Below are 19,353 nucleotides of genomic sequence, written 5' to 3'. Positions count from 1 at the left end.
ACCTTGCAGGTGATAGCTAGACTTGGTATAACTAGGGAGTTTGCTGAGTTGCCTCAGTTTTAGCACTAGCACCAAGTTTGAACCTGTATCAATCTGGTGAACACCACTCACTGAGAACCTTCCTCATGCAACTCAAGTACTGCCAGAGGCTCTTTCAGTGATTGAACCTAACAGGCAGCTGGCAGACAGAGGCAGATGGAGGCATATCTTTGTGTTCCTTGGGACTTTTGCAGGTAGAATCTGGTCTTGGTATACAGCTTGGCTCTTCTTGTGCACACACAGGCCTAGCCAAGGTAGCCACAAAGTGTAGATTGATTTGTAGTTTCTTTTTTTTTAAATAAATCTTTATTGTTCAGATTATTACAGGTGTTCCTCTCCCCCCCCATAGCTCCCCTCCACCTGATTCCCCACCCCACCCCATACCCTTACCCCCCCCCCGCCACTGTCTTCATCCATAGGTGTAAGATTTTTGTCCAATCTCTTCCTGCACCCCTCAGACCCCCTTCCCCCTGAGAATTGTCTGTCGCCTCCCTTTATATATCCCTGATTCTATTATATTCACCAGTCCATTCTGTTCTTCATTTTTTTTTATTCACTTGATTTTTAGATTCACTTGTTGGTAGGTATGTATTTGATGTCTTTTTGTTGTTCATAATTTTTACTTTTACCTTTTTTTTTCTTCTTCCTCTTCTTAAAGAATACCCTTCAACATTTCATGTAATCCTGGTTTGGTGGTGATGAACTCCTTTAGCTTTTTCTTGTCTGTGAAGCTCTTCGTCTGACCTTCAATTCTGAATGATAGCTTTGCTGGGTAATCTTGGTTGTAGGTTCTTTCTGTTCATCACTTTGAATATTTCTTGCCACTCCCGTCTGGCCTGCATAGTTTCTGTTGAGAAATCAGCTGACAGTCGTATGGGTACTCCCTTGTAGGTAACTAACTGTTTTTCTCTTGCTGCTTTCAAGATTCTCTCTTTGTCTTTTGCCCTTGGCATTTTAATTATGATGTGTCTTGGTGTGGTCCTCTTTGGATTCCTCTTGTTTGGGGTTCTGTGCGCTTCCTGGACTTGTAAGTCTATTTCTTTCACCGGGTGGGGGAAGTTTTCTGTCATTATTTCTTCAAATAGGTTTTCAGCGTCTTGCTCTCTCTCTTCTTCTGGCACCCCAAAAATTTGGATGTTGGTACGCTTAAAGCCATCCCAGAGGCTCCTTATGCTATCCTCACACTTTTGGATTCTTCTTACTTTCTGCCTCTCTGGTTGGGTGTTTTTTGCTTCCTCATGTTACAGATCTTTGTTTTGACTCTTGGGGTACTGTGATCTACAGTTGAGTTTCTGTATATTCTTTATTTCAGACAGTGTATGCATAATTTCAGACTGGTCCTTTTCCATTTTTTTGGTATTCTCATTAAGGTCCTTGATCGTCTCTTCAAGTTTATCAGCAGTTTTTAGAAGATTCTTGAGTAACCTTATAAATGTGGTTCTGAACACTGTGTCGTCCATTAGTTTACTTTCCTCCATCTCTTCTATTCGTGACCTGCTTCAGTGTCTCCACATTTTGGCTGCCTCCCTGTGTTGATGGAGTGGCTTTGTGTGGTCAGTGACCTATAGGGGCCGGTAGCTTAGCTTCCCCAATCTCCCTAGGTGGTCGCTCTTGGTATTCCCGTTTGTGGGCTGAGTGCAAAGTCTTGGTGTTGTTAAGCCTTGATTGCTGTTGGTACACTGGGAGGATTTGATCTCCAGGCCAATTGGCTGTGAGGATCAGCTGTGTCTACACTGGGAGACAGCCTTATTCAACTAGACTTGCAAAATTGTAAAAGCCTCTGTGCTCAGCTTGGATGGGGCAGAGTTTCAGGGTGGAGCCTACAGCCTTGGCTTCCTGTCAGCCCCGCCCTATGAGGTTCCTGGGTCTCAGTGTTCCTCAGTGTCCCTTTGTACTCCCTGCAAGCACCTCTGAGAGAAAGGCGCCCTGGAGTTTCGCCCGCTGCCAAACAGTCTAGTCTCTCCTCCAATGAATCTGGATGCCCAGATTCTCGCCCGGAACTGGGTTTCAGTGCAGTCGGAACTGGGGCTCAGCGCAGTCTGGAGCTTTTGTCTCCTTCCCACTAAGGCAATTCAGCGGCACAGTCAACAGTCCGTCCTCTGCGTGCATTCATGTGCGTGCCTCCGGAGCTCTGCCTTTTGCCGCTCCCCTGAGTTTCCGCCTTACAGCCCAGATTCCCCCAGTATGAGCCTGGGTCCCCAGGGTCTCGCCCGGAACTGGAGTTCAGTGCAGTCGGAGCTGGGGTTCAGCGCAGTTCGGAGCTTTTGTCTCCTTCCTGCTAGGGCAATTCAGCGGCACAGTCAACAGTCTGTCCTCTGCACGCATTCTCGTGCGCGCCTCCGGAGCTCTGCCTTTCACCGCTCCCCTGAGTTTCCGCCTTACAGCCCAGATTCCCCCAGTATGAGCCTGGCTTCCCAGGGTCTCGCCCGGAACTGGGGTTCAATGCAGTTGGAGCTGAGGTTCAGCGCTATCTGGAGCTTTTATCTCCTTCCCACTAGAGAACGCCAGCCAGGCACTCAGCCGCCCTGTCCTCTCTGGCTCCGTCCTCCCCGCACGCGCGCGCGCGCGCCCGTGTCTCCGCCCGTGTCTCCATACCTCAGGCTTTTATGGCTCCTCTGATTTTCCTTGTGGTTTTCTCTTTCCTTCTAGTTGTGGGCGTTTCAGTCAGCCAGCTTTCCTGTGGTTCTGGATGATGTCCATTTTGACTTTTAGTTGTATTTTTGAAATTGTTGTGCGAGGTTGCAGATTAGGTGTTTACCTATGCCGCCATCTTGGTTTCTCCTGATTTGTAGTTTCAAACAGATTGCTCAGGGCCAGTCAGAGGCAGCATGTGAAATTGATCTGCACTAGAGTCTCTTTCTAGAGGGCACCCTACCAAGATTGGGAGATAGTAAGGCTATCTATCACATAGAAATAAACACAAAGAGTTTGCCAGAATGGAGATGCAAAGAAATAGCCCCAAATGAAAGAACAAGAGAAACAATCAAATAACAACAATAAAAAAAAAAAAACTAAACAAAACAGAGGCAAGCAATTTAGCAGAAAGAGAGTGAAAAAAAGTGGTTATAAGGACATTCAAGGAACTTAGTGAGAACTTCAAAAAAGAGATAGCAAATATGAAAGAGAACATAGAAACCATAAAAAAAGAACCAGTTGGAAAATGAAGAATACACTAGAAGGAATACAGGGAATGTTGAATGAAGCTGAAAATCAGAAATTTGGAAGACAAAGTAGCAGAAAACACCCAATTAGAGCATCAAAAAGAAACGAATTTTTAAAAATGAGCTTAAGGGACCTATGGGGCAACATGAAGAGCAACAATATCTACATCATAGGTGTACAGAAAAAAGAAGAGGACGAAATTGAGAACTTATTTGAAGAAATAAGGACCAAAAATTTCCCTAACCTTATGAAGGAAAAGAACACACAAGTCCAGAATGAGCAGAGTTTCAAAGAAGATGAAGCAAAAGATGCTCACACCAAGACACATAATTAAAATGACAAAGGTTAAAGATAGAGAGAATCTTGGGCTTTCCAGATGGCAGCAGATTAAGAGGAAACTACACTGACATTCTCTCAGGACCAAACTGGAATTAGAACTAAAATATAGAAAAATCATTCTGAATAACCAACTGAAAACTAGCTGGAGATAATACTTACAACCAAGGACAATAAGAGGAGGCCACATAAAGCCTGGTAGGAAGTGAGGAGGTGTGAGAGGGCTGGCCGTGTTCCCACAAGCAGTGGCTGAAGTTCTGGAGGGATATCTCAGCTGTGGGGGTTGGCCCTGAGAAGTTTGTGGTCTAAACCCCAAGGTGGGCTCCCCTCAAACACATAAAAAGCTGAAAGTGACATGTGAATAGACTTTTTAAAGTTACGTAGTTCTCCAGCTGTGGCCAGTGTGGCTCAGTTGGTTGGAGTGTTGTTCTGTACACTGATAGGTGGTGGGTTCAATTCCAGGTCAGGGCACATACAGCAGGCAAATGATTGATGTTTGTCTCTCACACTGATGTTTCTTTCTCTCTCCCTTGCTCTCAAAAAAATCCTATATAATAAAGAGGTAACTGCAAATTGACCATCACTCCAACAGACAAGATGGCCGCCCCCATGTGGACACAAGATGGCCACCACAAGATGGCCAGCAGGGGAGGGCAGTTGGGGGTGACCAGGCTGGCAGGGGAGGGCAGTTAGGGGTGACCAGGCTGGCAGGGAAGGGCAGTTATGGGTAATTGGGCCAGCAGGGGAGCAGTTAGGCATCAATCAGACTTGCAGGGGAGTTGTTAGGGGTGATCAGGCTGGCAGGCAGGCAAGCGGTTGGGAGCCAGCAGTCCTGGATTGTGAGAGGGATGTCCGACTGCCCGTTTAGGCCCGATCCCTGTGGGCAGTCAGACATCCCTCGAGGGGTCCCAGATAGGAGAGGGTGCAGGCTGGGCTGAGGGACATCTCACCCCCTCCCTCCCCATGCACGAATTTTGTGCACCGGGCCTCTAATAATAATAATAATAATAATAATAATAATAATAATGTCAATAAAAACATCCAAGATTTTTAAAAAGTTACATAGTTCTCCAGTGAAAAAGATGGGAAGTAACACTAGTCAGAGATACAGCGGAACACCCAAAGGCAATGTGAATTTTGTGGATTCCTATGGGACCCAAAAGGCAAGGGACAGTAGAGGTGGGCAGGGAGCACTCATAAAGGTATGTTTTTCCTCTCAAGTACTGGGTACCATATCCTGAAGGCTCACTGAGGGCTTTAAGCAGGGAAATGATATAGACAGAATTATCTTTTCTTGGCATTTCTCTGACCATCCTCAGTATATAATATGGAATGCTTGGAAACAGGGAAAGAGCTACCAGCTAAAGTAACAGGCTTGGCCTGAAGGTGAGTCCCCTAGTCAAACAGGACCCAAGGTGGAGAAAGCAGGCCCAGCAGGTGATACTGGGAGCTTTGTGACTGGATGTCTTATGAGTGAGGGAGGTTCCCAAATCTGTCTCTGTGACTTTGTGGAGGATGGAGCCATAAACCAAGAAAGGAAGGATGGATAAATGAGAAAGTTTGTGGAGTTGATTAGTTTAGTTTGTGAGGAAGGTATGATGTGGTTTGGGAGGACTTAGTCATAGGAGCTCACAACTGCAGTTAGTGTAAAGTCATAGGAACTATTAAAAATGGGGCCACTGTATTTTCATCAGATTCAACTGGGCCTGAACATGGTCTAGTAAATTTTATTTGACTAATATTTTTACAAAGCAGACCTCAAATCATTGAAAAATTCATTGCTATAAACCAAATTTACTGATTGATGAAAAGGTCCCTCATTATTTAACCTGTATATGTGTGATATTTCAACAAGAATACTGAGTTCAAAGTTTTAAATTTTGACTTTTCAGACACATACTCATAAAAAATAGTCTCATATAATCATTGTGACATAGATTTTTTAAAGAATTGATAGCTGTGCTATAATTTGTCTAATTGAATTCCCATGATAGTAATGTGCAGTGAATTCATGAAATATTTTAACATCATATAAATATATCTGATTAGTTGAAACTGTACCAGTTTTCAAGGCCTGGAGGTATTGTGTAAGAAACATCAAATTTCAAAAGGAGTTGGAGTATCCTACCTAATAAGAGAGTAATATGCAAATTAACCATCACTCAGCCACACCCACAAGCCACGCCCACAAGCCAATCAGAGCAAGTATGCAAATAAATCCAACCAAGATGGCTACAGCCACAGTGAGCAGGAGGGAGGCTTGGGTTTCCCAGGCAACGGATGAAGCCAAGCTTTCTGCCTTCCCTTGCTGGCCTAAGCCTCCACTCAAGGCTACAAAGTTTCAATTAAAGAAGGTAAACAAATCTAAACAGAAATGGCGGCAGCCACAGAGCTGGAAAGAGCAGGAGTCTAGGGTTGCCCCCCGCAATGCAAGAAGCAAAGCTTTTCGCACACCCTGGCCGGCCCAGGCCTCCCCTTAAGGCTACAAAGTTTCAATTATAGAAGATATACACAAACCCCAATAGAAATGGCTGCTGGCCACAGAGCGAGCAGGAGGCTTGGCTCCGCTCCAGGCTACAAAGTTTCAATTGTAGAAGGTAAATAAATTCCAGATACCAGCGCCTCCGCTTGGGTCGCCAGGGGGCGTGGCTGGCCTGAAAATCACCACAGGCCCCTCGCTCAGGCTGCCCCATGCCCCAATGGAACCCCCACCCTGATCCAGGACAACCTTCAGGGCAAACCAGCTGGCCCCCACCCATGCACCAGGCCTCTATCCTATCTAATAAAAGAGTAATATGCAGATTGACCATCACTCCAACACACAATATGGCTGCCCCCAGGTGGTCAAAGATCCTGCCCCCATGTGGACAGAAGATGGCCACCACAAGATGGCCAGCAGGGGAGGGCAGTTGGGAGGCACCAGGCCTGCAAGGGAGGGCAGTTGGAGGCTATCAACCCTGCAGGGGAGGGCAGTTAGGGGTGACCAGGCCAGCAGAGGAGGGAAGTTGGGGGCAAACAGGCTGGCAGGGGAGCAGTGAGACATCAATCAGGCTGGCATGGGAGTGGCTAGGGGGTGATCAGGCTGGTAGGCAGAAGCAGTTAGGGGCAATCAGGAAGGCAGGCAGGCAAGCAGTTGGGAGACAGCAGGCCTGGATTGTGAGAGGGATCCCAGATTGGAGAGGGTGCAGGCTGGGCTGAGGGACAGCCACCTCCCGCCCCCGTGCACGAATTTCGTGCACCAGGCCTCTAGTGAAGAAATAAAACAAGAGAAAAGGTCTCCTGAGAATAAAATAAAATAAAAATTAAGCATATGGAATATCATTACTTTGTTTCTCATATTCAAAGTTTAGTACTAAAATACTAATTTCAAATCTATAATTTAGTTTGTTTTTAAGTCAATCTGCTAACCAGGGTATATATATATATAAGTGATACAAAATAAAAGATTAAGATTATTTAAAAATTTAGTAAACTATATTCTTCAAGAACACTTTATAAAAATTGAATAATTTGCTTTTATTTTTAATAAAGGTAAGACACCAAGATCACATTGTTACATTCACATAATTTGTTAGACATAATAAAAATGTAGTTTACTAGAAAAGGACACATAATTTTAATTGTTTATCTTCTATTTATTATTATCATTATTGAAGGTTTTCTCTTCAAATATGAGAGTTTTTCACTTAAATAGAGACTTAAAGAAAGTCATTTTTAAAGAGTGACATGATGAACAGCTCAATTGGATAAGAATAGTATACATTTAATACTAACAAAGGTGTAAGTTCTAAATGTTGCATGTTAATTTGAACTGATTTTTCAGGAGATTTTTTCAACATTAGATTCCATTGGAAATGATCTCAGAAGCTTTTTGCTATTCATTTGAGTTAAAGTTTACTTTGGAAAGTTGTCTAACATTATTATGATTCAGGGTTTAAATTTTGGTTTTGTAAGATTTTTTTTTTTTTTGGCATACTTAGAGCTATGTCCTGGAATTGGTGCCCAAACAATGTTAAGCTGGTATGAGCTGTTTATGTCATTGAGTAAAATTAGATACACGCCTGCTGCTATTAGGAGGAGATGAAACATGAGACAGGCCAAACACTTGAGAGCCTTTTCTTCCAGACATAATTGGTGAAGCCTGAATCGTTCACTCTCCTTCTGCAATTGGAAATGTTTGAAACATTCTGTCTCTGGTAGAGCTTGAACTGGTTGCAAGCAATCTAAGGTAAGCAATCATTTTTTACTTGTATTTTATATAATTACAATGTACAATTAAAAACCAAATAGAGGTGAGGCTTCTTGATTTTTTTCCTCAATAGGTGACATAATAATTAATAAATTAAATTTAAAATCTTGATTAAGTTCATTTCAAATGATTATTAAGCATCAGCAAAATGTGGTTAACTCTATTTAATCTCATTTAAGTTATTCTGATTACTAATATACTATTCATTTTAGTATAATTTATATTCCTAATATTTTAATTTGTAGAATACCATGATAGCATATTTATATATTATCAAGCATTAAATTGTATACTGTGGTTAATCTAGATAAGGTATTGTCTTTAAGATCACTTATTCCTAATTTTACTCTTAAATTTTTTGATAAAATTACATTGGCTTTACATTTTGTCTATAGTTTCATTATAGACATTAAAAACAGACTAATATTAATGAGGACAAAAGTCATTTGATAAATTGGAAATAAGCAAAACACCAACTTCAGCTTCCTAACTATTCTTGGAATGAAAGAAGGATGACGATTTCTCCCCCAAATCTGGAAAGAAATAAATTGTTGTTCATAATATATATCTCAAAAAAAGTAAATGTAAGTAGGGTAAAAGATAAACTTGTGCCATGCTGTGGCTTACTAAAATTCTCAGTTCTTTCTTTGTGTTCCCTAAGTTAATATAGGGCAATCCAAAAACAAGTTTTTAAAGGAAGACATACAGAAAGATAATAAGGGAAAATATAACTCAACTGGCTGAAAGATTTGTCAGCAGGAAGAGTAACTTACTAGTACAAAATGAACTACAAAATGCACTATGTTTATCTTTTGCTTATTTTCTTGGGAAAATTTTGTGGAGATAGGTACAAAGAGGCACACTTATGAAGTTTCAAAACTAATGGCTCAAGTTAGTGTTGGTTTTATCGGTTCTAGAATTTATCTAAGGTTTTCTTTGAAACTCAAATGAAAAAGTTTCCAAAAGATGTTGACTAAGCTTGCAGTTGAAATGCTGAAATTAATATTGCTCCATATTGTCCTTTAAAAAATATACTTTTATTTATTAAATTAAATTTATATTGTGTCATATATGAAAATCAAATAATAATGGAAAATTATGATTTGGTTTAATCTTGAATACTTTGTAAGACCTGTGGTTCTTCTCTGCTCCCTGTTCTACTTGGCTTATTGCAGCCCCTTGCTGCTTCTCAACTAAGTCCACCATTGCTGTGGCTTCCTAGTAAGATGGAAAAAACTACAATCTTTAGTATGATTTTTTTCTACTTTTCCATTTCTTCAGAGCCTGCCTCTGTCCTCAGAACCTGCTTCTACTAGTATCCTTCCTCCTCTTCTTTTTAGCCTGGTCAGCACTTGTCTAGCTTTATCATTCTCTGGAACAACCACAGAGACTGATAATTCTATGATGTTTTCATGAGTATTGAAGAATTACTCACCCCCATATATTTACCATTTCAGACTCAAACTTCATTTTTAATTTTACATGTTATTATGCTATAGATAATTTTATAGGAAAATTGATACAGGAGTATTTAGTAAATTTAATAATTTGCAAATATATCAAGATTTCTCTCAAAATCCCTCAAACTCTCAGCATAACTTCAGTATAACTGTTGTGCAGTGTACCACTGACGAGAAATGGCACCAGGGATTTCAAGGAGGTCTCTCTTATGCCCAAAGGGATTTGTGCATCAGCCTAAAGCAGTGGGGATCCATTTGAATATTTACAACAGAAAAATAGCATGAATTTATTTTTGGACAGTCACTCAGGTTGCCATGGAGAGTGGATTAGGGGCATCAAGGAGGGAGACAGGAAGAGGTGTAAAAAGTCAAAAAATTGCCTCAGCTGAGGACTGGGAAATGGAACACAAGAGAGAACTAGGAGGAAGTCATTGCCATGAAGATGGGCACCTTAAAACCGAACCTCACCTTTGTGACTTTTAACTCTATTGTAAACATTCTCAATTAGTTTTACTTGTGAAACATCAGAAAAGCATGAAGGGGAAGTGATTACAACTTTAGGCTGTGGAATCAGACTGCCACTTTCTAGCTATATGACTTTGCGTGAATTAATTGCTCTCTGTCTCAGTTTCCTCATTTGTAAAAAGGAGGATAATGAGTACCTACCTCCTAAGGTTATTGTGAGTATCAAATTCAGTTCATATAAACATTTAGAAAGTGTCTCTCTTCTTGGTAAACAGCAGCTCCCTTTCCTCCTCTTCTTTTTCCTCTTCCTCATCATAACCACCACTATCACCACCACCATCATCATCAACAGCAAGGCAACATATAACCTTTTATTCCCATCCTCACTAATAGGGAGGTCAGAAAAGAACCTCAGAATGGTGACTGGTTAGGATTTGTAACCTGCTTCTCCAGACCCCCTAAGAAAGCACATGGGCACGATCTAGGCAGGAAATTCTAGGCTGAGGCTATTTCTGCTCCAGCAGAGAACGTTCTCCACATAGTGATGGCTGCTGAGGAGGAAAATGTGCATTCCAGAATACAAATAGAAAACCTTCCCTGACATTCTCACCAACTGACTGAAAGAAAATCCTTAATGGTATTTATGAAGAAGAAAAAAATCAAATGACTGCTAAAGTTTCCTAAACATGTTAGATCTTAATGAAAATTTTATGTAAAATATACTAAGGTGTTAATCTCAGTGGAACATAAAAGTGTGCTGTCCCCTATCGGAATGATTTGAATGGGTTTTCCTCACACATTTGCAAATCACTTTAAATCATCACATTCTGATCCTGACTACAAGGATAGAAGTGAAACATGGCGCTGAAGTCCTCTGAAACTTTTAAAAAACTGTCAAAGCAATCAGAAAATTGCACATACACTGCATTTGATAAGAAAACTAATTACGTATACTTCAAGAATTTCTTTTTGTTTTAAATCTTTTATATAGAGACTTGAAAATAAAAAAGAAGCTCAGCTTGGTTGATAAATGTATATGTTTTTTTCTTAAAATTTGCTTTTAATTTTGTGTGAGTATTTTTCATAGTTAAGATTTAGTTTAATATTATTTTTAGGGACTGGGAAAATTGAGGTTTTGAGGGAAGGAAAGGGGGATTATAGTTGGTTTGACTGAAAATTTCAGCTTTAATTATGAAACTCCAAAGACTTAATAAACTAGATGACAGGCCTTTTGTGACTTGCACCAACATGGAAACAAACCACCCTTGTTTTTTTCCTCCCCTGTAGGTTGGTCATAAGGGACACCCCTCTATGGCCAGAGGATAAGATAGGGGAGAGGTGTCAGAGAATTAGTGGTGGGTGACATGGAACTATGAGTCATCTCAATATGCATATTTTTATTGTTGAGAGTATTACAAATGTCCCTCATTTTCCTCCCCTTTGCCTTCCTCCACCAGCCCCCACCACTCCCCGGGCCTTCACCACATTATTGTTTGTATTGCTCTGTATATATGTTCTTTGGTTAATTTCTTCTCTTCTAACCCACCCCTCTTCCATCTGAGGCCTTTTAGTCATTTTTTTATCCATGCTTCTGTTTCTTTTTTGTTCATCAGTTTAGTTTATTCATTAGATTCCACAAAATAAGTGAGATCATGTGATATTGGTCTTTCTCTTAGCATAACAATCTCCAGGTCTATCCATGCTGTTGCATATAAGATCTTTGGCAAATCTCATCCTGCCCTTTTTCCCCTTACCTCTAAGATTCTTCAGTGTTCCATGTTTCCATGACCCTGGTTCTATATTATTCATAAGTTTATAATGTTCATTAGATTACTTGTTCATTTATTTTGATTTTTAGATTCAGTTGTTGATAGATATATATTTATTGCCATTTTATTATTCATATTTTTAAAATCTTTTTTCCTTCTTCTTTTTAAAGACCACTTAACATTTCATGTAATACTGATTTGGTGGTGATGAACTCCTTTACCTTTTCTTGTCTGGGAAGCACTTTATCTGACCTTTAATTCTAAATTATAGCTTTGCTAGGTAGAGTAATCTTGGTTGTAGGTCCTTGCTTTTCATCACTTTGAATATTTCTTGCCACTCCCTTCTAGCCTTCAAAGTTCCCTTGTAGGTAACTAACTGCTTTTAAGAGTCTCTCTTTGACTTTAACCTTTAGCATTTTAATTATGATGTGTCTTGGTGAGGCCTCTTTGGGTTCCTCTTGTTTGGGACTCTCTGTGCTTCCTGGACTTGTATGTCTATTTCTTATACCAAGTAAGGGAAGTTTTCTATCATTATTTTTTCAAATAGGTTTTCAATTTCTTACTCCCTCTCTTCTCCTTCTGGCATCCCCAGGATGAGAATGTTAGTACGCTTGAAGTTGTCCCAGAGGCTCCTTACACTATATTCATATTTTTAAATTCTTTTGTCTTTTTGCTCTTCTGATTGGGTGTTTCTTGCTTCCTCATATTCCAAATCGCTGTCTTGATTCTTAGTGTCCTCTCTCTACTGTTGATTCCCTGTAAATTATTCTTCATTTTAGTTAGTGTTTAATTTCTGACTGGTCCTTTTTTAATATCATCGATGTTCTCTCTAAGTTCCTCAAAGTTGTCACTAAGATCCTTAAAGATCTCATTAAGTACCTTGAGCATACTTATAACCATTGTTTTGAACTCTGTATCTAGTAGTATATTTGCTTCCATTTCATTTAGTTCTTTTTCTGGAGATTTCTTCTGTTCTTTCATTTGCGACATGTTTCACTGTCTCTGCATTTTGGCTATTTCTTTGTGTTTGTTTCTATGTATTAGGTAGAGCTTCTATGTCTCCTGGAATTGGTAGAGTGGCCTTGTGTAGTAGGTGTCCTATAGGGCCCAGTAGCACAGCCTACCCATTCACCTGACCTGGGCACTCTAGGTGTACCCCTGTGTGGGCTGAATATACTGTGCTATTGTAGTTGAGCCTTGCTTGCTGTTGGTGTCACTGAGAGGGATTTAATCCCAGGCCAATTGGCTGTGCAGAACAGCAGCAACTACAGTGGAAGAGCTGCTGTGTAGGAGACACCCCTGTGGAGTAGTACTTGCTTCAGTTGGGCTTTTGCAGTCTCCAAATCTGTCCCTTGAGTGTATCACTCATGAAGGTGGTACTGTTTAATCTGATGTAGTCTGAAGCTGGTCAGCAGGTTCACTGGCTCTGGGGTATCCCAGGAGGTGCAAAGTCAGCCAATGCCTATGTTCTGCCTGGGGCCACTCGGCGTAAACTACAGAGTTATCTGCAGATGGCTGCTACTTGTGTTGGGCTTGGAGGGGCCCAGGAGAGGCAAAGCTGTGAACCTAGGCAGGCTGCTGCTAGTGCTGAGCCTAGGGCCTCTTATTGAGAGGTATGGGGCATGCTGAGGACAGCTGCTGCTTATTTGAGAGATTTTAGAAAAGTATGAAGCCTGAGCCAGGATAGGCTATTCATATGGAAAGACCACTGCAAACAGCCTGGGTGGGGCTGCGAATTGGGTGGGTGGAGTCTCAGAGAGTCACCATACCAAGGTGAACTGTGTGATCCAGGTTGATGGAAACTCAGATATGGTGACTACCAGTCAGCTCTGTGGTGGGGAGGTCTCAGCATAGGAACAATGACCTCTGCCAGAACTTTTTTTCTGGGAGAAAGCTGCTCCCAGTTCTTGCTCTGATGCCACACAATTTAGTGTATTGATCCTTTCAAGCTGATGCCCCAGCACTGGAACTCAGAGGGAGTGAGTCCAGGTAAGTTCATGGACTGGCCTTTCAAGAACATCTGGGACTCCAGCAGCCACTGTGTCACTCAGCCAAAATTCCCTTTGCTTCATACAGAACCAAGTTATTGGGAATTCTCTTCCTAGCACTGGAACTCTGGGCTGAGGTACTGATGTGGGGCTGGTAACCCTTCTTCCTCATGTAGACCTCCGCAGGCAAGATATCACTCCTAATTAAAAAAAAAAATGCCACACGTGGGTGTCAGGCCAGCCTGTTCTGCACTTCCACACCTCCTTCTAGTCTCAAAGTAGCTTCTTCTTTAATTCTCTAGTTGTAGGACTTACGTTCAGCCAGATTTCAGGCAGTTCTGAATGTTGGTTGTTTTGTGGCTTAATTGTAATTTTGGTTGTGGGAGAATGCAAGTCTTGACAGGAGGTCAATCAAAGATTTTTATCTACTCCTCTACTGATGGGCACTTGAGATGTTTCCAGATCTTAGCTATTATAAATAACACTGATATGAACATAGGGGGCATATATTCTTCCTGGTTGGTATTTCAGGATTCTTAGTATATATTTCCAGAAGTGGGATCCCTGAGTCAAATAACAGTTCCATTTTTAATTTTTTGAGAAAATCCATACTATTTTCCACATTAACTGTACTACTCTGCATTCCCAGCAGTGTACTTTTCTCCTCATCCTTGCCAGCACTTGTCGTTTGTTGATTTATTGATGGTAGCCATTCTGGCAAGTGTGAGGTGATATCTCATTGTAGTTTTGATTTGTACCTTTCTGATGATGAGTGATGTTTTGACCATTTTTTTTTTTCATATGTCTCTTGGTCATCTGTATATCCTCTTTAAAGAAGTATGTGTTCAAGTCTTTTGCCCATTTTTTATTTTTATTTTTTAAATTTATTTATTGACTAAAGTTTTACATATGTCTACATTTTCCCTGCTTGTCCACCGTCCCCCAAGTCATTCCCACCCCTGGCAAGCCCCCACCGCCCCAGTGTCTGTGTCCATTGGTTACGCTAATATGCATGCATATAAGTCCTTTGGTTGCTCTCTAACGCACACTCCTCTGCCATTTGTCTCTGGATCTATTCTTGTTCATCAAATTATGTTGATCATTATATCCCACATATGAGTGAGATCATGTGATATTTATCTTTCTCCAACTGGCTTATTTCACTTAGCATAATGCTCTCCAGGTCCATCCATGCTGTTGTAAATGGTAAAAGTTCCTTCTTTTTTTTTTTTTTTTTTTAAAAATATTTTATTGATTTTTTACAGAGAGGAAGAGAGAGGGATAGAGAGTTAGAAACATCAATGAGAGAGAAACATCGATCAGCTGCCTCCTGCACACCCCCTACTGGGGATGTGCCCGCAACCAAGGTACATGCCCTTGACCGGAATCGAACCCGGGACCCTTGAGTCCGCAGGCCGACGCTCTATCCACTGAGCCAAACCGGTTTCGGCAAGTTCCTTTTTTTTTATAGCAGCATAGTATTCCATTGCGTAGATGTACCACAGTTTTTTAATCCACTTATCTGCTGATGGGGACTTAGGTTGTTTCCAAATCTTAGCTGTTGTAAATTGTGCTGCTATGAACATAGGGGTGCATATATCCTTTCTGATTGGTGTTTCTGGTTTCTTGGGATATAGTCCTAGAAGTGGGATCACTGGGTCAAATGGGAATTCCATTTTTAACTTTTTGAGGAAACTCCATACTGTTCTCCACAGTGGCTGCATCAGTCTGCATTCCCACCAGCGGTGCACGAGGGTTCCTTTTTCTCCACATCCTTGCCAGCACTTGTCATTTGATGATGATAGCCATTCTGACAGTGGTATCTCATTGTTGTTTTGATTTGCATCTCAGATGATTAGTGACTTTGAGCATGTTTTCATAAGTCTCTGGGCCTTCTGTATGTCCTCTTTCAAAAAGTGTCTATTTATATCCTTTGCCCATTTTTTGATTGGATAGTTTATGTTCCTTTTGTTAAGTTGTATGAGTTCTCTGTAAATTTTGGAGATTAGACCCTTATCTGAAATATCATTGGCAAATATGTTCTCCCGTGTAGTGGGCTTTCTTTTTTTGTTTTTGTTTTTTGTTGATGGTTTCTTTTGCTGTGCAGAAGCTTTTATTTTGATAACAGAGGCCTGGTGCACAAAATTCGTGCATGGGGTGGGGGTCCCCTCAGCCCGGCCTACACCCTCTCCAATCCAGGAATCCTTGGGAGATGTCCCTGTGGAATTAGGCCTAAACCGGCAGTCGGACATCCCTCTTGCAATCTGGGACCACTGGCTCCTAACCACTCGCCTGCCTTCCTGATTGCCCCTAATCCCCCTCTGCCTGCCAGCCTGATCGCCCCTAACTGCTCTCCTGCCAGTCTGATCACCCCTAACTGCTTCCCTGCCTGCCTGATCGTCCCTAACCACTTCTGCCTCTGCCCCCGCACTGGGAACCGGGCTTACCTCCTTCTGGCCAGCAGCAGGCACCTGGGACCCGGGCTGGCTCGCCCGGGCCGGCTGCAGGAACCCAGGACCCCCAGTGGCTCTGGGAACCCTAGGGGCTTGGCCTGGGCCAGCCACAGGCACCTGGGAACCCCAAGGGCTCAGCCCGGGCCAGCCCCAGGCACCCGGGACTGCAGGTGGCTTCTCCTGGGCCAGCTGTAGCCGCAGGTTCCGGGGACTGTGGGCGGCTTCTCCCGGGAAGGCCACAGTCGCAGGCGCCCAGGACCATGGGCGGCTTCTCCTGGGACTGCGGGCGGCTTTGCTGGGGCCGGCTTTGACAGGAAGGATGTCCGGAAGATGTCCGGTCTAATTAACATATTACCCTTTTATTAGTATAGACTAGAGGCCCGGTGCATGAAATTTGTGCACAGGGGGGGGGGGCAGCGGGGAGTGTGTCCCTCAGCCTGGCCTGCACCCTCTCCAATCTGGGACCCCTCATGGGATAACCAGCAGTTGGACATCCCTCTCACAATTCAGAACTGCTGGCTCCTAACCGCTCACCTGCCTGCCTGATTGCCCCTAACTGCTTCTGCCTACCAGCCTGATTGTCCCTAACTGCTCCCCTGCTGGCTTGATTGCCCCTAACTACCTCTGCCTCGGCCCACACCTGGTACCCAGGATTCCCTCCTCCAGCCGACCACAGGCACCCAGGATCCGGGCTTCCCTCCCTCTGGTCAGCCATAGGCACCCAGGCTGGCTGCAGCCTTAGGGGATGGTGGACAGGGGGCTTCGCCTGTGCTGCAGCTGCAAGTGCTGGCGCCCAGGACTGCAGGGTGGGCAGCTTCTTTGTCTCCCAGGCCACAGCCAGCCACAGGTGCTGGTGCCCGGGACTGCAGGGTGGGCGGATTCTCCATCTACCATGCTGTAGCCAACTGCAGGTGCTGGCACCTGGACCACAGGGTGAGCGGCTTCTCTGTCTCCCAGGCCACAGCCAGCCACAGTTACTGGTGCCCAGGTCCGCAGGGTGGGCGGCTTCTCTGTCTCCAGGCCACAGCCAGCCGCAGGTGCTGGTGCCCAGGTCCGCAGGGTGGGTGGCTTCTCTGTCTCCCAGGCCACAGCCAGCCGCAGGTGCTGGTGCCCAGGACCGCAGGGTGGGCGGCTTCTCCATCTCCCGGGCTGCAGCCAGCCTCAGGTACTGGGGCCCGGTTTCTCCATCTCCCCCAGGACGTGGGGCGGGTGGACATGGGGTGGGCAGCTTCTCCAGCTGGCTGTAGCCTGGGATCATAGGGCAAGCGGCTTCTTCGTCTCCCAGATCGCATCCACCCTCAGGTACTGGCACCCGGTTTCTTGTCTCCCCCAGGACATGGGGAGGGCAGCTTCTCCAGCTGGCTGCGGCTTGGGATCACAGGGCAGGCGGCTTCTTCATCTCCCAGGTCGCAGCCAGCCTCAGGCGCTGAGGCCGGGTTTCTCAGTCTCCCCCAGGAGGTGGGGCAGGCGGACCTGAGGTTTCTGCTGCTGGCTGCAGCCTGGGATCACAGGGCAGGCGGCTTCTTCATCTCCCGGGCTGCAGCCAGCCTCAGGCACTGGCACCTGGTTTCTTGTCTCCCCCAGGAAGTGGGGTGAACCGCTTCTCCAGCTGGCTGAGGCCTGAGATCACGGGGCAGGCAGCTTCTTGGTGTCCGTGGCTGCAGCCAGCCTCAGATGCTGGGGCCCGGTTTCTCCGTCTCCCCAGGACATGGGGCGGGCCGACCTGAGGCTTCTGAGGCTGGCTGCAGCCTGGGATCATGGGACCGGCAGCTTCTTCGTCTCCCAGCTGCACCCAGCCTCAGGCGCAAGGCCTGGTTTCTCCGTCTTCCCAGGACGTGGGGCAGGTGGATGTGAGGCAGGCGGACCTAAGGCTTCTGAGGCTGGCTGAGGCCTGGGATCATGGGGCAGGCGGCTTCTTGGTCTCTGTGGCTTCAGCCAGCCTCAGGTGCTGGCGCCTGACTTCTCCAACTCCCAGAGACCTGGAGAGGCTGGGGGGCGGGGCTGCCGCCATGTTTTCAGTTTAATTGCATACTCACTCAGATTGGATGGTGGGCATGGCTGGGGCGTGGCTGGTGGGCATGGCTTGTGAGTGTAGCGGAGTGATGATTTGCATATTACTCTATTATTAGATAGACTAGAGGCCCAGTGCATGATTTAATCATGCACCTGGTGCACCAGCGGGCTGTCCGCCGGTGCCCCAGGCCTTCCGAAAGCCTCCGGCGCTGCGGAGGCTTTCGAAAGGCCTTGCGCCGGAGCAGAGAGCCGGCCAGGTCCCCCGCTTTGGCCTTTGATCGCGGGGTCCTGTCTGGCTGGCTGTCCGCCGGTGCCCCAGGCCTTCCGAAAGCCTCCGGCGCTGCGGAGGCTTTTGAAAGGCCTTGCACCGGAGCAGACAGGCGGCCAGGTCCCCCGCTTTGGCCTTTGATCGCGGGGGACCTGTCCGGCTGGCTGTCCGCCGGCGACCCAGGCCTTCCGAAAGCCTCCGGCGCTGCGGAGGCTTTCGAAAGGCCTTGCGCCGGAGCAGACAGGCGGCCAGGTCCCCCGCTTTGGCCTTTGATCGCGGGGGACCTGTCCGGCTGGCTGTCCGCCGGCGACCCAGGCCTTCCGAAAGCCTCCGGCGCTGCGGAGGCTTTCGAAAGGCCTTGCGCCGGAGCAGAGAGCCGGCCAGGTCCCCCGCTTTGGCCTTTGATCGCGGGGTCCTGTCTGGCTGGCTGTCCGCCGGTGCCCTAGGCCTTCCGAAAGCCTCCGGCGCTGCGGAGGCTTTCGAAAGGCCTTGCGCCGGAGCAGACAGGCAGCCAGGTCCCCCGCTTTGGCCTTTGATCGCGGGGGACCTGTCCGGCTGTCCGCCGGCGACCCAGGCCTTCCGAAAGCCTCCGCAGACAGGCGGCCAGGTCCCCCGCTTTGGCCTTTGATCGCGGGGGACCTGTCCGGCTGTCCGCTGGTGCCCCAGGCCTTCTGAAAGCCTCCGGCAGCCATGGTACAGAAGCTGAGCTCGCGGCGCCAGTGGCGCCGCGAGCTCAGCGTCCTGCTGGCCCAATCAGCTACCCGGGCCACCCTGAGTCCCGCCCCCTGCGCCTCCTGCTGGCCCAATCGTGGGCGTAGCGGAGTGATGGTAATTTACATATCACCATTTTATTATGTAGGATAGTCCCATTTGTTTATTTTCTCCTTAGTTTATATTGCTCTAGGAGCTATGTCGGTAAAGCTATTGCTACAACATATGTCTGCTGTTTTGCTGCCTATGGAATCTCGTAGGATTTTTATGGTTTCCCGTCTTACATTTAAGTCCTTTAGCCATTTTGAGTTTGTTTTGGTATGTGGTATAAGTTGGTGATCTAGTTTCTTTTTTTTTGCATGTATCTGATCAAATTTCCCAGCACCATATATTGAAGAGACTGTCTTGTCTCCATTGTATGCTCTTGCCTCCTTTATCAA

General features: G+C 45.2%; 1 protein-coding gene across 1 annotated transcript in view; it reads left to right on the top strand.

The window, feature by feature from the left end:
• Positions 1–7,544: 7,544 nt before the first annotated feature.
• Positions 7,545–19,353, top strand: part of SGCG (sarcoglycan gamma) — a 130,447-nt gene continuing 118,638 nt past the window's right edge. The window contains exon 1 of the mRNA XM_079778850.1: positions 7,545–7,765. The gene's annotated coding sequence lies outside the window, so the exon portion shown is untranslated. The remainder of the gene's footprint in view (positions 7,766–19,353) is intronic.

The sequence above is a fragment of the Cnephaeus nilssonii genome (assembly GCF_951640355.1).
Source record: "Cnephaeus nilssonii genome assembly, chromosome: 8".
NCBI lineage: Eukaryota > Metazoa > Chordata > Mammalia > Chiroptera > Vespertilionidae > Cnephaeus > Cnephaeus nilssonii.
The sequence above is the reverse complement of the archived record's forward strand: the minus strand, read 5'-3'. Positions and strand labels throughout refer to the sequence as shown.